The 16,380-nt window shown below is 31.3% G+C and overlaps 1 long non-coding RNA gene across 1 annotated transcript in view; it reads right to left on the bottom strand.

Annotated features, from left to right (window-relative positions):
* LOC143045533 (uncharacterized) overlaps nucleotides 1–12,476 on the bottom strand; it is a 33,632-nt gene extending 21,156 nt beyond the window's left edge. The window contains exon 1 of the long non-coding RNA XR_012968969.1: nucleotides 12,171–12,476. This is a non-coding gene — a long non-coding RNA (uncharacterized LOC143045533). The remainder of the gene's footprint in view (nucleotides 1–12,170) is intronic.
* Between the last annotated feature and the right edge of the window lie 3,904 nt (nucleotides 12,477–16,380).

Below are 16,380 nucleotides of genomic sequence, written 5' to 3'. Positions count from 1 at the left end.
GTATATATTACATTCAGAGAAAGGAGAAAAAAGTACTGCATAGGGGGTTGTATAACTAGGCAGCGAAATCTGGTCTGAATGGGGAGATCAAAGTCAACGCCTCTTGTAGGGAGAGCGTTTTAATGCTCATTGCAAACCCCCTTTAAATGACCATTCGAGAGGAACTTCTGCGCCAAATTACCTTACCTTTTATATTACATTTAAAAAATGTAATTAGATTTATTTATACACCCTGAATATCCTTAATTCGCAGAAGCTTCACGTTTCATGAATAAAAAGATTTAAAAAAAGACAAAAGTACCAATAAGACAATAAAAAACACTATTACTAGTAGTCGAAAAATAAACTATATAATACATGAAAATAAACGACGAAAATACAAACAACAGTCACCACTAGAAACTATATATTCAGAGCCCCACCAAAAACTGTCGGTGAATTTGGGTGCTGAGGAAAGGTAAGCAGATCCTGTGCAACACAGAAGATACCATTATTGAAGCAGAAGTACACAACAAGATACTTAAATGTATGCATACAGAAGGTAACTTAATAGGATAGAAAGTTCAACCGGTATTGATTTGTTTTAAAATATACCTTTTTACGGAAAACAAAAAAGTTTGATTGAAGGCAAAAGGATTGATGGTAACATATTTGCATTGTCTCTTTTCGATATCTTATTTCGGATAAGAGAGATCATAGCTCAAAAATGTTTTTAATGTTTCATCATTAAAGATAATTTTCTTTTTGATACTTCGATTACAACACAGTGGTTTGTGCTGATAAAAGTTATAATTGCTCAAAGCAGAAAACTCGCCGAAAATATATTGATAACAATGTTAGACTATTTGGAAAGTCGAAGTCGTTTGTTGTTTGTTGGTTCATATAGAAACCAATAAAAAAAATAGGTATTTGCCCTGTCTGTTTCTATGACAGCTTTATCCCTCTAAACAAACAAATATTCACATCAAACGTTTTAATGACGCAAAAAAAAAATGTTCCCATTCCTGTAAAATACCTGTACTCATGCCAAACCAATATTTGGTAACTGTTGAAGTACTAATGCCAAAGGTATAATTCACACCTAGCGTCAAAGTAATTAGCCCTTATTAATCGTAGATCCAGGATAAGGTCTGTTCAAACTTAATGGCAATTTAAGACGCCCATTCAAGAATCGTATCAACCGAAAAAGTGAAATGACAAATAAGACTACACGAAAAAAGTGACATTTAGCTGATAAAGACGTCATGATAAAGTTACGATGGTCCTATACTTTCATTATAGGTTTTTAATTAAAAAAAATCCTTACTATGCATTTTTTGTTCAAGCTTAATAATAAACAAACAGCCATATATCGGAATATGTATATTTATATAAAGATAAGAAGATGTGGTATGATTGCCGATGAGACGTCTCTCCACTAGAGACCAAAACGCGTAGAGGTGAAAATTAGAGATCACCGACGACGACCGGACGGCTTTCAATAATGAGCAAACCCCATACCACATAGTTAGCTAGAAAAGGCCCCAAATGAAAAAAATTAATGTAAAGCGACTCAAACAGAAAACCTTAACGTCCTGATTTATGTACAAAACTATAAACGAAAAACAAATATACTCTATTAGTTTTCATAATTCCAATGTCTCATTAGGAAAGCAGCAGTTTTCTGAGGTTAAAATCTTATAAATTGATTGAAGAGATACAAATCAAGATAACATACAAAATAACTGAGGGAATCGCATGAACTCAAAAATGAGCGAGATTTTAGAAAAAAGTATTTTAGAATTTCTTCAGTGTGTGTGTTTTTTTTTTACAAAATATTTGTTATAAAAAATGGTAAGATGCCTGGTTTTCGCTGACCCAAAAATTAATCGTATGCGGCTAGTTCAGTTTACCATCTATGTTTTCTATAATAACTTTTTATGTATGTCCACCAGACAAATATGCCAAATATTGGTAAGAACCAATAGCTAGTATAAAGGCGAGCATTTGACTATGACATATAAATAGTATCGATTGAAACATGCAAGTAGTATTTGCCACTGGACATCAATCTATAAAGTCATTGTCTTTATTTATAGTTAGATTAATACTCCTCTGCGACTGCATTGATTTTAAAACTACATAACGTTAACAAAGTTATCACGATATGACCCACTTTACATATTATACTTATTAAAAACTATTCAGAATCTTTTGAACGCTTCTATGCAAACTTTAGTTATATACAAGGCATTTGCAACATGATGACTGCTTATGTTTATTATCAAATATATATTGAATTAAAAACAAATATGAACACTTTAAATCTAAGTGTTAATAAATAGAACACTGCTTGAACGCTGTTTTGTAAGAAGCTGAGCTTGTAAATAAATTAATTATAATACAGTCGTTCAAAATATGTTCTACTGCAATGGTTATACATTTAAAGTTTGGATCGTGATCTGCGCGATAACATTTTCCAAACAGTTCTAACATTATGCTGAAAGAACAAGCTATTTGCAGATATGCGTTATTGAAATGTGTTGTTTTAAAATTTTGAAATTATTCAGATTAAGGAAAACTCTTTTCTGAAGCATGCAAAACTGTAATTGCTTCCAGGCTTTGACTATGTTTTTTTTTTCATTTTTTTTTGTTTTGTCAGCTCTTCAAATTTATAATAAGTTTAGTTTTAAAAAGTATTGGCTGCGAGCAACCAGTTAAGAGAAAATTTAGGTTAAAAATTATTGTCCATAAATACCATTTAGTTTCTCCATCTGGTTCGTGTTCAATATCGTTGCAGCTACGTAGCCGCTACGAAGCTGCTATCCTTTTCTATGTATGAACTATAGGCTAGTTACACATTCAATAGACAAAAATCTACGTAGCACTACGTAGCAGCTACGATATTGAACGCGGCACAGTTTAAGCTGTCGATATTTGCGATATCGATTTAAAAATATTGACATTTTGAAAAAAATGTCGGGATTTGTTTCTCTGTTGATTTCATCTAGTTTAGTTTCTGGCCTTATTCAAAATGTGAAATTTAGTAATTTAGAAAATAAAGGAATTGTTTTATTTTCAATTATACTTTAAGATATTTCCTTATCTAGTTTGTTGGTTCTATGAGTTTACACTATGTTTATCTGATACAATATCAGCAATATCTACAAGCCATCTTCTAAATGTCCATGGCCATCTGCTAAAGTTATCTTTATAGACAAAATAGGTCACCGTAAAGACTCAAAAATAAGCAGCACTCATACAGCATTGACACAAGGTCAAATATTTCAAATGCGAAAACAAGCACTATGATATATCTAAAAACGATAAACGAAAAACAAATATGGATAACAGCAACCGGGGATAACCACTAAATTAAAGAGCTACAGAGTATAAGAGCTGTCATATTGAGGATGTAGTGTGTATAAGCGTTAATGCCTTCTCGTAATTATAGGACAGTGGTGTGGCAAATATACATAACTACGAAATGTAACATTCAGTTGGAAAGGGCTTTAGATTGCTTTGTTAAAATTGAAAAAAAAAAATTACAATCCAGTCACCCTCTTAGTTATCTCGCCCTATGTCAATTATTATATTCATTCTTGACTTGATCAGCTTGATATGTTAATGATATCGATTCGATATCGACGATTTCGTCAAACCAATTTTGTCATCGAAAACAACGTCTGGTAATGTCATGAGTGTATACGTTGAATCGATATCGTGTCGAAATTGTCGATATCAACATCTGGATAAGTCTTGGACATGTATGCAAAGTGAAATGGTTGGTTTCAAATGAAATAAATGGTACAACTGTATTGTTAAAAATTCATAACAATTCACTAAATTATATGGGCTCGGAAACGGTTTTACCATGACCGCAAATAGCTATTTGTGTCCTATAATTCATATGAAAGAGTTTGCAATCTTGTGATGTTGGTTTTGAACTTACTGAAGAACCTAGCAAAAATACGAAGAAGTATTTTCTGCCTTATTCTTCGACATATTATAAAGTTTTCCGTTAAATCAAAGAATGCAACAACGTTTTATAAATGTGGAGATGTTGAATGATAGACAAACAGACAACTATCCACCAATGTTAAAATGAAGTAGAAGTTAAGCAACTATAGGCCATCGTACGGCCTTCGACAATGATAAAACCCCATACTGTATGCAATTGCCCAAACTCAAAGATCAGTATGAAGCGCAAAAACAACTAACATCAAAACAAAAGAAGCACCAAAATTATAGTACTTGCGGTGACTGAAACCTAGTTCAAAGCCAATTACAACTAATAAATAAAAAATGTTTTCCCAGACAAAAGTATCAATCATTACACATGCATCCAACGGATTTAGTGTAAATGATGTCATGAACAGTATAATTGTTTTAACCGTAATTTAAATACTTTTTGGACCTTTTGGATTAAAGCTCTTCATCTTTTATATAAGCTTTGGATTTCAAATATTTTGGCCACGAGCATCACTGAAAAGACATGTATTGTCGAAATGCGCATCTGGTGCAACAAAATTGGCACCGTTTATTTTATTAAATATAGATTTTTACCAAATCAATAAAATCCAGAACATTATAAACCACTATTAATTACTATAACCGATAATGTTAATTGTAAATGAAGCTTTCTGTAATTCAGTAGTTGTCGTTTGTTGATGTGTTACATATTTGTTTTTCGTTCATTTTTGTACTTAAATTAGGGAAGAAGTATGTCCAGTGCACGATGTTTTGTCGATATTGTCAACATCGCAATGTCAACTTTATAGTGTCGTTATTGTGTTAACATTGTATCCTATCTTTATTTCCTGTATCTTTGTGTTAACATTGTTCACATCGTATATTCGTAATGTTAACAATGTCGTTTCAACATCGTGTTTATGTTGTATATCGACTCTATAACTTTCTGTTTACATCGGTGACATCGTATACATCGTGATGTTGACAATATCGTTTTTACAATGTCAACATTGTATAGATGTTGTGAACCAAGTCTTTACTTTTGTGTTTACATCGTTCACATCGTATACATCGTGATGTTGACAATATCGCTTTTACATTTTCAACATTGTATAAATGTTGTGAACCAAGTCTTAATCCTTGTGTTTACATCGTTCACATCGTATACATCGTGATGTTAACAATATCGTGTCAACATCGTGTTTATTTTGAATATAGAGTCCATACCTACCTGTTTACATCGTTCACATCGTATACATCGTGATGTTGACAATATCGTTTTTACATCGTCAACATCGTATAGATGTTTTGAAAGTCTTTACCTTTGTGTTTACATCGTTCCCATCGTATTCATCGCAATGTTGACAATATCGTGTCAACATCGTGTTTATGTTGTATATCGACTCTATAACTTTCTGTTTACATCGTTAACATCGTTTACATCGTGATGTTGACAATATCGTTTATACATCATTTACATCGTCAACATCGTATAAATAATGTGTACCAAGTCTATACCTTTGTATTTACATCGTCCACATCGCATACATTGTGATGTTGACAATATAAAAAAAAAGGTTTTTGATTCATTTATATAATAATTATTCAATGAAGTTTGTCGATTACATGTATATAGTTGCATTTTTATGTTTTTTTTTAACAACACATCTTTTAAAAAAAATGTGATGTTATAGCTCTAAAATAGTGTCAACATAGTTTATATGGCATGTAAACAATGTAAACACAAAATCTTTTTAACATGGTATACATCACGATGTTAACGATGTTAACGATGAAAACAATACATAAGAGTTAAGACAATGTAAACGATGTTGACATAACATCGTGCTAACATTGTATACATCGCAATGTTAACGATGTCAACGATGTGAACAATATATAAGAGTTAAGACAATGTAAACGATGTTGACAAAACATCGTGTTAACATTGTATACATCGCGAGGTTAACGATGTCAACAATGTAAACAATATATAAAGGTTCAAACATTGTATACAATGTTGACACAACATTGTGTTAACATTGTATACATCGCAATGTTAACGATGTCAACGATGTAAACAATATATAAGGGTTGAAACAATGTATACGATGTTGACACAACATCGTGTTAACATTGTATACATCGCGATGTCAACAATGTAAACACAATATATTTTCTAGATTGTATACATCGCGATGTTAACGATGTCAACGATGTCAACAATATATAAGGGTTCAAACAATGTAAACAATGTTGACACAATATCGTGTTAACATTGTCGATATTGCGATGTCTACAATATTGATTAATCATCGTGCACTGGACATGAATGAAATTAGGCCGCTAGTTTTCTCGTTTGAATTGTTTTACATTTGTCATTTCGGGGCCTTTCATAGCTGACAAAGCGGTATGTGCGTTGCTCATTGTTGAAGGCCGTATGGTGTTCTTTAGTTGTTAATTTCTGTGTTATTTGGACACTTGCGGGGAGTTGTCTCATTGGCAATTATACCACATCTTCTTTTTTAAATTCATTATGACACAGCATTCGATCTAATTAACTTAAGATTTTCCCCCCTATTTCATTAAACACAAGTTAAAAAAAAGTCATTTAAACGGGAGAATTGTTTGTCTCATTTTGTTTAAAATAAAAATCTACCTTGCAACCGTATATAAAATAGTTATTTGCCAACAGTAGTTATGAGTTCTTATGCCTACGGAAAATAGCAGTCTTTGTTTTATTCTTACAGAATATCACATATTTTCTGTTTAAAATAAATGCAAAATAGTATACGAAAACGGATGGATGGATTAAAAAGTAAAGTGAAAGTTATATTAAGTTTGCTAAACTGACTTTTGAACAGTTCTACCCAAAGGCCATTTGGGGTTCTGAGAAAACTTTCTGAATTACCACAAATGTTGATGGACATCGTTTACTTATAAAATTAATTCTTTAATACTGTAATATATTTGTGGACTTAAGTTTCATATTCATCGTTTCAGTTGAATATTATTCAGTCAATTTTCATAATTCTAAAGCTTAAAATACGAAGAAATAATTTGGACAACATCAAAGCTAGATGCGACAAAAGGTCTTTAGGTAGGCTTCAATTTTGCACTTTAATTACAGATAATGGGACTGGAAATAAAAATGGTGGGATTACGGGATGAAATTTATTTATTTGTGATAAATATTCTGCGAATTAAGTTTATCTGGTGACAAATTTGAAGCTATTTTATCAGTTGCTCTGATCATGGATGTTATCTTAATCAAATTCCTTCATCCCTAACTACCGTCTCTTTTTGGATTTCTATCATTTTTCTTTAATGAATTTCTGCAATATGTAAGAAAACGGTCAGTTGTTTGAAAAACAAGATTCATAGTGAAATGTTTAAACATTTCATTTTGCACTGTCTTCCCCCATGCATGCGTTGAAAAATAGCATAAGATGTCTACACAGCACGGGTTATTACAAAACAGATATAATTTACTGACAAAAACAGATATATTTTACTGACATTGCCATTGATGCTGGTTTACACCTTTTAATGAACATGAACTACATGTAATTGAAATATATCAAAAACTTGTGTTATAATTAAGAAAAGGAGACGATTTATTTAGTTTAAATACTATTTTATTTTTCAAAGTTCACAAAATCCAAATATACAATAGAAATACAGGGATTCGGATACAAGTTGTATAAAGGAAGACGATTTATTTGGTGTGGTTCGTGTTGCTCAGCCTTTAGGTTTCTATGTTGATTGTCTGTACTTTTGTTTTCAATTTATGAGTTTGAATATCACTTTATATTCAGATTTGTAAATGGTTGTTTTCTTTAGTTTAAACGATCTTCATTTGTTCGATTGGTCTTGTATAAAAGCTGATAAAACAATAAGACTTCTTAGTCATGTCACTTCGGTTACTTTTATTTTATCTGAGAAAAATCCGAACGTGTTCTGTTTATAAAATACAGTGACTAAGTCTCTTTTGTTGCTTGAAAAATCTCTATGCATCATTTGTCAGACTCGTTGAAATTACTGTACACAGTGCTTCGAATACTTGTAATTATTTTCACTTTTAATTTAAAACGGTCGAACAATGGACGGATTACTAGTAAATATTATTCGGTATAGATAACCATTTTTTTTATAAGCAGCATTTAAGCATTGATACAAAAAATCAGACACAAGAGATAACAAATATAACCAAATGCCTTGACATTTGAAACCATCTAGTTGATTGTTCTAACAATGAAGTTGCATGTATAAAATCGTTTATGTGTGAAGAGTCTTGATTTGAAGTCATTGGAGTATAAGATACTAATTGAAAAATTACAAAGTTTTGATACAGTTTTGAGATTGTGGTAAATCAAGATATTTCATAGCTGATTTATTGCAAAATCCGAAACAATAGTCATTGGAGCGAAATAACACACATTGGTCAATTTGAGCACAGTGCTGCTCGCAAAATGTGTGCATGCTAGTTTTGTCAATGATAAAAGTTTGTCGGAATATTGTCAATAAAATTCATTGAACCAAAGAATGGTGTGAAGATCTTTGAAAAATGTATTCAAAATAGTAAACAAGACACGCCCTTTATGTATGTGTGGTCAGTTATTATGATAACCAGAACAAGTCACTCCTTTGTAATGGCTGACCTCTGTGCCTCAATGATTTTTAAAAGATATTGAATTTTGAAAGATATGTATGAATTAAATAAGACTACTAGTATTTTCAATTTGACCCAGAAAAATTTCAAGTTTTAGATAATTTAAAATGTGTCCAGTCACCGTTCAATTTTTTTTTTACATCTTTATTTCATACATGTATCTTTACATGTAGTAGTGATTTCATTAATACTTATACTTGATTTTTATAAATATGTTTCAGACCTTTGTTTTATTAAAAGCATGCATTAAAATTGAGCATATGCAAATTTAAAAGCATTGCAAGCATTCATTGGTTACAATATGATAATTTAAAAGAAGCGCAAAGCTCAATCCATGCAGAAGGACAAAATAGTATTTATCAGACATAATACAAAATTGTTTTCAATGTTATTCGACTTTAAAAAGAAAATATTCCCATCTATAGATATACAAAAATATACCCATGAATAAAAACATTTATAAAATAACCAAGGATGATACTTTGGTGTTATCAGTTGGCGCAAGCGCGTGAGTTAATTTTATGGTGCGATAACATTATTTTTTTTAATCCAGTGTCGTTTCTGCAGATTAGGTCTCGACATGCTAATTGTTATGTATGAATAAATATGGATTAGTATCAATGCTATAGTCTTTCATATTCAATTCTATCATTTCATGCTTACTTAACTCGGATTCAAATGGGATTAAAATCATTATTTTTCACTAAATAAATGGCCTCTTCCAATAAATTTCGAAACAATGTTCAATTTTGGATTTGTTTGCCAGTAACTCAGTTTTGTGTCTTTACTATAAGGAATACCAAAACAGCATCAAATATCTTGCTTTTTAATAATACTAATGGATTTTTATTCATTTAAGATAAGTCAGAGAAAACGTTTCAACTTGTTCATCATAATCATTTTTTGTTTTCCCTTTCCCCCCGACTGCTCCTGTTACCAGAAGAACTAGCAAGGTTGATAAGACAGTAAAATATTTATAAATCAATAAATAACTGCTACAACTCCAGTAAAAATAACTCCAAATCAATTATCATTTACTAATGGCTGTTTTTCATGGAAATGTTAATAGCTCTGTACACAACATTTTCTCCATTAAAAGACTTGTTATTGATTAGAAGAGTAAGCGCAACAAGTTAAATAGGGATAAGGCGGAACCAGTGTGTATTGAAATAAAACAATACAAATATACAAATCTCGGCAACCTTTAATTGCTTTCTTCTTTCAAACACAAACAGTTGTCGAAATGTAAATTTCGCATACATCTAAGAACTCCGCCTTATGATAAATCAAACAGTCAAACCAAACTACAAATACTTTAACATTTCATTAGCATAATTTTCTTGGGAAAAAGAAATAAAAGCATTCAAAAGTGAAAATAAGGTCATAGTTAATTTATTTGTTTTAAGTTTGAGTTTTTAATTAAGAATTTGTTTTTGACAAGAAATAAGCGTTTTGTGTAAACTTATTCTAGCTGGGGACAACCTTCATGATTATATAAAATTAGCCTTTATAGAGAACTAGTGATCTCTTTTTTTTCATTTTTAAAACAAATCATTGGATCAAAAATGAGTAGGAAACTAAAGTTATCACACGACAAATAATATTTTCATGTCGTTTGCTTTGTAAATTTACAAATTTTCAAGCACAGAACTCTTTTAACTTGTCAAACCACACATAGAGGTTTGAGAAAAGTGGTAATTTCAATACTGTTATACGTTAGTTTGTGAAATAAAAATATTGCAATGAAAAATGACAAAAATAAATAAATGAATAGAAATATAAAAAAGATAATATTAAATACATTTACAACTCATACTAATATATTCTTTACATATATTGAAATATTATAAAAATAGATTTAGAATAATTTTAATATATATTTCAAATCATTTTGAAATGACGAAACTTTTGAAATATCACAGTTTGACTTATTTGTATCAGCAATAACAATTTAAAAATAAAAAAAAACTGACCTTGTCCCCACGCCGGTGCGATACATTGCTGTTTGCAATTTTATAATTTAGAAAATAAAAATTCATCAAGAGCTAGCACGAATATATAGTAAAATTATAAAATTTTCAAAATTATAGTAAATGAAAAAAAAAAATGAAAAACAAATGTATAAATTTGAATAAAAGATCAATTAAATTATTTCTACTTATTTTAAAAAATCTGATATATAGTAAAATTATAATATTTTCAAAATTATTGTAAATGAAAAAAAAAATGTATAAATTTGAATAAAGATCAATTAAAGTATTTCTATTTATTTTCAAAACTCTGATTTAACTTTTGTATAAAAGGGCAAAATATGTAAAAATAGAATAGTATAATTTTGTTTTAAATTTGTAAATATATTCTTAAAAATAAAATCACACAACGTGCGAGATCTTATGCTAAATGTTTGAAATAACAAGACGGGTTTGCGACAAACGGACGAAGTAATTGCAATTAAGTTGTCTACGGATTTATGATTCAATTATCTCCTAGGAAATAAATTATTTAGATCTTATTTCTTCGTAGACAGAATAAATTATTAAAACGGATGCGAAAATTACAATATTATAATTAGGATATTAAAAGTGTAATTCATAGGACAATAACATAAAAATATTTAATATTTTTGTCAAAAATTGAATTTGAAATATTCAAAGTTTATGAAAATCTCTGATCTGTTTTGTCTGCTGAATTGATATACCCCTTATTTTTGTAAAAGAATTATTATTTTGTTTGAGTGAATTTTAATAATATTCAGTCATTATTCGTTTATAGCCATAGATCAAATTATTTCTAAAATGATATGAGCTACATTTCAAACCACGTGGGAAGCAATGCATCAAGTAATTAATACTGTTTGAATGATATGTTTTAGTATTGAAATTTTAATAAAAATGTCTACATGCATTGCATCAATTTATAAATATTCTAATATTATAACTTTATTTTTTTTATATTTCAACTTGTGTGGACGCAAAATTTGATTGAGGTATATACTTTACAGTCAGTGTTTATTTCACTGTATCGGTGACTTTATTTAAAATAATTTTGTATAAATAGAATAACTATTATTGTTTTGTCTTGATTTAGTATTGCATTTGTACAGGAAAGTTAAATTTAATATATAACATTTTCACGCATTTTTAATTTCAAAATAATTTGTTTGAAAGGAAATAACATAAATTTATTCCCTTGTTTGGTGACATAGAAGGAAATAAATAATTTAATCATTTGGTAAATATCATATGAAAAAGACATACCTAAATGTCGTAATTACAGCTTTATTACAGATTCTTAGATTCATTGTTGAAACATATATTCTTGATAAATGTAATTTGAAAATAGGAATAAACATGGCTGTTTGTTTTCAAGTAAGAATTTCACGATGTTCTGTTTTCAAATCAATTGTTTTTCTACAGTTCAATTCTACATTGCATTTCATTTCTTTTCTAGTAGATTTTGCCTTTTTTGTTATAAAGAAAAGGGGGCATCAAGAAGAGTGGAACTTGTTCCATGACCTTTTGACCTAAAATAGAAAACGAGGACTTACCGATAACCATAGACCAATCCACGCTAGAAATGTGACATTCCAGAACAAAGCACCGTTGCCCATGTTTTACACTGAACGGGTGAAATAAAAAGTTCCTATACAATTGAAATAAACACGGTTCACCATATAATTTTGATCAGAAAACAGCAGTTACCGGTCTAAAGCCCAACCTAAAACTGATACAATATCAGGTAGCTATGATTATTGACATGGATTATGTCGCATTCAGCCTCCCAGGTAGTTAAATAATTCTGCAAAGTGTTTAAAAACTGCAGTCTTAATGGCTTTATTTCAATTAATGTAATATAATACCAAAGTTAGACACACATAAGATCTCCCATCACTCATTACTAATATTCAAATTGTAATCGGACCTTATCATTGGTTAAAAATAAGCCGAGGATAAAACATCAGACAAAAAGTCCTCAAGGGCAAACAAAAATAGTATTATGACAATTCAATAACTTCGGATATTCCCGCAAGCCACATGGATTACAAAATGTTTCAAATGTTCTCAATTCAAATACCAATTAAATCGTCTCAAATACATATAGGGAAAGGAAACTGTCAAAAAGTGAGACATTTTACGAGTTTTTCAATATAATGTGTATTGAAAGCAATGTAAATAAACACGTTTTAGAGAAATATTTCCACAAAGATATCAGTAAAATTTTATCTTTGTTTTAATAACGATATATTTCCAGTATCCACCTATATTTGATTTACCGGTTTAAGTAGTGTAAACTCAGACGAAATCATAATCCGGCTTTGATAAAATTACAAGAAAAAATTGTGATATTTAACTAAAAAGGCGACACGCTCAAATCAGACGCGTGAAAAACACGTATTAAGGGGTACCTTGTGGCTGTTAGGACAACACAGTAATTGCCTCTTAGGATTTCCATATCATTTGGCTTTACGCCTCTTTGGTTTCCGATTTTCCAATAGTTCGCACATTTGCAGACATTAAATGATAAATGCAGTTAAAATGCGATGTACATGGTGTATGTAATCCTCAGCTAGGTGTTGGATGGCTTAGTGAAACCCCATTCTGACTCAACCAAAATTGTTTGAAGGTATACAAGATGCAATATCTGATATTTGAACTGTATAGTTCAGTTTTAGTTTTGCCAAAAAGGCTGTAATTGATAAAAGACTGGAGGATTTAAGGTTGCTGTACTACGTTCCTTATTTGATTCCGCTCTTTTTAAGTTGTTGCTGTTTTATGCTTTGGTATGGGCATCCAGATAGAGGTGAATACATCCAGATAGAGGTGAATACATCCAGATAGAGGTGAATACATCCAGATAGAGGTGAATACAGGATGTTTCCAGGAATCCTACAATTTACTATATATCGCTAAAAAGACAAAAAGTATGCATGATAATAAAAGTAAGCCTTGACTGCAACAATATCATGGACATAACGAACAGTAATAATACTTTTATTGAATAAGATACTACTTCCCGAACGTATTTCATGTAAAGGCTCAGCACAGTAGTATGTCTACATTAAGTGATCAGGTTCAGTATGCACCTATAAAAAAATGAATGATTAAATGTGTATATTCAGGACAACAATTTAAACAAAATTTAAGTTTTCCTAGGACAGCCGAGCGACATGAAGGGTGAAGATTTGGAATGCCACTAGAAGATGCATGAGGGTATGTTGGATAGTGGAGGAAACATTGCTGAGTGTCATAGGCTTCCTCTCGACTCCTTAGAAAACTGTTTCAAGAACTCAACATACAGACAGCATGTTATATTCTTTATTTACTTTAAACAATACAGTTTATCAGCATAATATGCATAGATTCTAAATATACAGTTTACTTGTTGTTACTCTCTCTAAACGAGACATGCAAAATAATTTCACGTCTCCATTCTTATTGGCTACGTATTTAAACATCCCGTGCAGCCTATTTGACGCTCCCTTTAGCATGAGTTTTACTGTCAAATGGAGGTTTCTTTTCTTCAGTCAACCATGTGGTGGCATTGGCCAATGCACCAAAATGCTTTAGATATAAAGAACAATCCTCAATAAATAAAACAACCTAACTAGTAAAAGTCCACAACATTCACAACTTTTAATTTTTATATTAAGTTATATGAAAACAAGAATGTGTCCAAAGTACACGGATGCCCCACTCGCACTATCCTTTTCCATGTTCCATGGACCGTGAAATTGGGTAATTATCTAATTTGACATTTAAATTAGAAAGATCATATCATAAGCAACAAGTGTACTAAGTTTCAAGTTGATTGGACTTCAGCTTCATCAAAAACTACCTTGACCAAAAACTTTAACCTGAAACTCCCACTTTCATTTTCTATGTTCAGTGGACCGTGAAATTGGGGTCAAAAGTCTAATTTGGCTTTTAAATTAGAAAGATCATCTCAAAAGCAACAAGTGTACTAAGTTTCAAGTTGATTGGACTTCAGCTTCATCAAAAACTACCTTGACCAAAAACTTTAACCTGGACGGACGAACGGAACCACAGACGGACGGACGGACGGACGAACGGAGCCAAAGACCAGAACACATAATGCCCCTCTACTATCGTAGGTGGGGCATAAAAAAGATGAATTATGATTGCAAACGAGACAACTATCTACCGGTGACCATAGGACGAAGTTGTAAACAAATGTAAACAACTCTAGAGGTCAACAATGAATGCAATAAAAACCAATACCGTATTGTAAGTTGTGGCAGAAACATTAAACAAGAAAACATATAACAATCGAGTTTTATGTTCATAACTTGTGTTGGGAAGATACCGAATGTGGCGTGGATACTCATGTTTGTGAGCGCTCATCTACCATTGGATAATGATGTAACAGCATATCATAAGAATTAACCGTAAAATCAGCTGAAAAGGGACTATAATCAGATCAACACAAATAGGGGGGAAATATACCAGAAGGGTGATCTCATGTGCTCCGGAAGGGTAAGCAGATCCTTCTCCACATATGGCATCCGTTGTGTTGGCTTGCTCATGTTAGTACAAACCTGTATGGTAAGTCTTATTCGGCAGGTCACATTCGTGAAAAAGGGAACTTTATTGTAGTTTATACGACATAAGGAACATATATCCACTATCATCTATGAAACGGATATCCCATAACGGTCAACCAACTCGTGATGGCGTCCGTCAATTTTAAGGAGAGACGATTTCAACTTCACCATTTGAAACTCTTTGTTTAACAGCTTACTTATGAGCAGCAACCCTCTACGAAGGAAATCATGATAGGAAATACAAGCCCGGGAATATCGTATCAATTGGAAGATATTATTAGTTACATAGTGTGCTAGTGACCTATACGGTATATATGGAATTTACTGACCCATATATACCGTATTACGTCACTAGCACACTATGTAACGAATTTATCTTAACGTGTAAAATTTAGACTAGTGACCTATCAAAGTGAGCAAGTTTTCAATACAGTTAGCATAAACATGATTAAGAAACTACTTCCTTTGATCCTACAAAAACAGATGCCAACAATGACAACTTGTTAGATTTAAATGTGTTTTATGAATTTATTTCACTTTATCATCACTTTCTTCGTCTGTTGAAACCTTTAAGATTTTTTCTCAGTACTGTTTTGTTTTTCTAAAGGGACGTAATGAAATAAGCCCCGCCTCCCAACAAACCTAATATTAAATATACACGGTTTCCACGAGGTCGCTTTTAACCAATCATATTCCTAGAAATGTATAGGAGGAAAGATAAATACATATGCAAACGCTGATAGAAGGTTGCTACATAGGAATAGAAAGTTCACAATAGGGAAGATGAAATCATCTCTTTTGTCGAAAGGTTGTTTTCAACCGATCCTCATTGTCAATTTCTAGATGCAAGTCAAGATATAAGGCAGGCTTAACTGTATCTGTTTTATCCTTTATCTCTAAGTTCGATGATATAGATGCATTCAAAGTAATATCGTCTTTCTAAGTATTTTTTGTTTAGTTTCCTGTTTGAGAAATAAATATCTAACTCCAGAAACGGACAATTATTGCTGTACCCGCAGTATACTAATAATTAGACACTATTTGGGTAATGAATGGACAACATAAGCTGTTTTTTGGGTCCAGTGGTGTATAATGATGATTCCAGATTGAGTTTTGTTTCGTTCCGGTTTGCCGACTTTCTGCACCAAGGCTGCAGTTTGGGACTGTCGTGTCTGGTCGACATATATGCATATTC

Source organism: Mytilus galloprovincialis, chromosome 9 (genome assembly GCF_965363235.1).
Source record: "Mytilus galloprovincialis chromosome 9, xbMytGall1.hap1.1, whole genome shotgun sequence".
NCBI lineage: Eukaryota > Metazoa > Mollusca > Bivalvia > Mytilida > Mytilidae > Mytilus > Mytilus galloprovincialis.
This window is presented reverse-complemented; position numbering and strand designations above follow the sequence as displayed.